The sequence below is a fragment of the Zalophus californianus genome, chromosome 2 (genome assembly GCF_009762305.2).
Source record: "Zalophus californianus isolate mZalCal1 chromosome 2, mZalCal1.pri.v2, whole genome shotgun sequence".
NCBI classification, from domain to species: Eukaryota; Metazoa; Chordata; class Mammalia; order Carnivora; family Otariidae; genus Zalophus; species Zalophus californianus.
In genome coordinates, this window is record NC_045596.1 from 180,556,245 (window position 1) to 180,559,829 (window position 3,585).

Here is a 3,585-nt window from a genome sequence, read left to right on the forward strand (position 1 = left end):
TTGGACTCCATGATTTCTGATGAGAAATTTCAGTTATTCAAATAATTGTTCTATGTTTGTAATATGTCTCTTTTTGCCAGAAGCATTTGAGGTTTCTTTCTTTATCTTTGTTTTTTTAGCAGTTTGATTATGAGTTGGCAAGTTTTCATTCAGTTAATTTTATTTGTGATTTGCTGACCTGTAACTATATTTCTTCCACACAATTGGGAAGTTTTCTATTATTATTTCTTTAAGACTTCTTTTTCTCCCCTGTTTCTTCTCTTTCTGGAACTCCACTTACATGTCTATTAGACCTTTTGATAACTGTCACACATGTCCTTGAATCTTTGTTCTTTTTCAGTTTTTTCCTTCTGTTCTTCAGATGGGACTCTTTATATTGAGCTACATCTTTTAGTTCATTGACTCTTTCTGTTCTCATTTTCATCTTTACATTGAGACCATCCAGCATGATTTTTCTTTCTGATATTGTGTTTTTCACCTCAACTTTCTTTCTTTTTTTTTCTCATTTTAACAGTTTTTATTTCAAGTTGTTGCATATAAGTTTACTTTACTACTGCATCTTCTTATTGTTTCTTCCTTATATATGCCCTTTTCCTTTTCTACCTGGCAAGATTTGGCTTTACGTTCAAGGATGTTTTTGTAGTCTTTGTCCAGTTTTAGTCTAGTGATAACCACCTTGCTAGAGTGAATGCCCACATGCATGGTTGTGCCGTTTGCCTTCTTCCTGTAAACCTGGATGACTTTGCCAACCTGCTGACCTTTGTAGTGTCCTCTACACAACCTGCACTTCATCATCCTTTTGGATGGGCACAGATCAAACATTGTACTTCTGTCTCAGCTCTTTGGAAAGAGGGGAAGACATGATATTCCTGTGAATGTGGAAAGGTGCACTGAAATGCCGTTTTCGGTTCTGGCTCTGGTCAGAAGTCACAAAGGGATTGAACTTCATTTTGGCCACTGGTGCTTCAGTGATGGCCGCAAGAGGGAAGAGCTTTCACCCCAACTTTCAATATTATTCCTTTTGATTTCTTTCCCTGCTTAGACCTCCCATTTTAAAAATTCATTTCAAGAGAATTTTCATTTATATTATGGAGCACAGTTAAAACAGTACCTCAAGTCTCTGTCTGGGTTCCAAGATCTATGCAGTCTCAGGGCTCGCATTTATTGAGAGTCTTTTCTTTTGAAAATGGCCACATTTTACTGTGTTATTTTTTTTACCCAGGTACTACTTATTTATGTATTTATGTATTTTGCATACTAGTAATTTAAATTGTATCTTATGTTTTGAATGTTGTTATATAAATACTCTGGGTCTTATTATAATTCTTTGTAAAACATTGACAGTTAAAACAACAACAACATAAATCAACTGAGTTAGGTTCAAACATGAATTCTGTATTGCCTTCTGTGGGTTGTCCAAATTTTACATCACTTCTCAAAGCTCTCAGCATACTCTTTCAAGTTCATCTCATGCATCAGTAGCTCAGAGACAAGGCTTGGGTTGTGTTCAGGTTCATACACAGAATTAGGCTAGCTGTATCTCTTTTTTTTCTCCAACAATATTACCTTCTTACTCCCCCAGAAAGATGTGATTTTGGGGAATTTTGTCTGCCCACGATGATAGTCTCCTTTGTGATTAAAAATTGCCAAACAATTGAAGCAAAACCCATAAGAAACAAAAGCAAACCCCCTCCCCCAGCTAAGTTGCTTCTCTAAGTTTTGTCTTCCTTCCATAATCTGCTCCCTTTTATTTGCTTTTGAAAGTCTACAGGTAGCTTTGTTTTGTTTTTCTTTATCTTTGTATTTTGTTCAGAGATCTTTGTTGTAATAAGGCAGATTGGATTTAATGTGCTTGTACTGTACCATTAAAGTGGAACTAAATTTCCAAATTCTATTTTAAAAGAATCATTCTAGTTGCTCTGTTGAAAACAGACTATAGATAGGTATGGAGGGAGGGCTGCTGTGTAATCTGGATATTACACACATCCAGATGAAAGATGCTGCTGAATGGACCAGGCTGGTAGTAGTGGGGATAATGAGATGTAGTCTTTTTTCAGTACATATTTTGAAAGTGGAGCCAACACAGTTTTCAGATAAATTAGGTAAGGAGAAAGTGAGACATCATTGGTAACTTCGAGAATTTGGGCTTCTACAACTGGAAGGAAGTTTTGGCCAGTAACTGAAACGGGGAATACTACAAGTGGAAAAAAATGTATTGTCAGAAGCTTAGCTTTGGCACATAACGGTTGAAGTGCCTACAATACATATAAGTGGAGAAATCATATTAGCAATGGATATATAAATCTAGGATTCAGAGGATACTAGGCTACATATATTAAAACAACCAGAATCCAAAGTTTGCAAATGGTATTAGTAAGTTAAAAAAAAATCTATAAAATCCCCTAGGGAAATGTTTTTCAAACTTTAACATTCAGGAGAATCACCTGAAGTGCTTATTAAAACTAAATTGCTGGGCCCCAATCCCCAAGTTTCTGATTAATTAGGTCTTTGGAGGGACTTGAAAATTTGCATTTCTAACAAATTTTCAGGTCATGCTGATGCTGCTAGTCTGAGGACCACACTTTGGAAACTACTGCCCTATGGTGAATGTAGATACAGAAGAGAAGTTCAGTGGCTCAGTTTTGGAGGAACTTGTGCTAAAATTGGGGGAAAAAGATGAGGAAACAATATAGAAGATAGAGAAAGAGCAGTCTGTGAGGTGGGAAAACAAGGAAAATGGTGTGCTGGTAATGACTGTTTCAAGGAAGAGAGATTATCAGCTTTCATTTGCTGCATATAGGACAATAAAAGAAGAATTGAGAGTTGAGTATTGTATATACCAATATGGAAATTATTAGTAACCTTTACAGTATCAGTTTTGTTGGAGAATTAGGGCAACAGCCTGTTTGTAGTGGATTTAACTCATATCTCATACACTATAGTGTAAACAGATAAACTGTCCCTGTAGCTCAGTGACACCAGCCACTAAAACCCTTTGCTCTGGTATTATCCTCAACAAGTACTGTTCCTTGTTGATTTTTTAAAAGAATAAAATGAGCAGATCAACCCATGTGATTTTTGTATTTGCTTTATAGTCAAAAAAATCTTTAGTTCAAATTATATATTGGATTTTGCCTTATGGCGTCAGTCTCTTAAAAGCTAGGCAAGCCTGAACCAGTTTCTCTGATCCTGATAAATCCTGATCCTGTGTCAACACAACAGGGTTTCTGGAGCTCCCCCTGAAGATCACACTGAATAGTTGAGGCCCCATCAAGGTATCATTTTTCCTTTGAAGCCCAATTTTATCTTTTTTTTTTAAGCAGCCATAATCTCAGTTTTATCTTATGAAAGTAAGAATTCTGGACTTTGTAGTTTCAAAAGTTACTTTCATCTTTAAAGTTCTATGATTCTATGCCTTTAAATTAGGATAATATTCATAAAGATGTCAGACAACATTTCTTTCTCTAAATTTCAATATTTTCATATTGTAGTCAGAATTTCAGGAGTCTTACTTATTTATTATTGTAGGTGTTTCCAAATAAAAGAAACCATTGTGTATTTGATTTATAAAAAGTTATAAAATTT

At 35.3% G+C, this 3,585-nt stretch overlaps 1 pseudogene; it reads right to left on the reverse strand.

The window, feature by feature from the left end:
- Positions 1-522: 522 nt before the first annotated feature.
- LOC113925385 lies at positions 523-949 on the reverse strand (annotated as a pseudogene).
- Between the last annotated feature and the right edge of the window lie 2,636 nt (positions 950-3,585).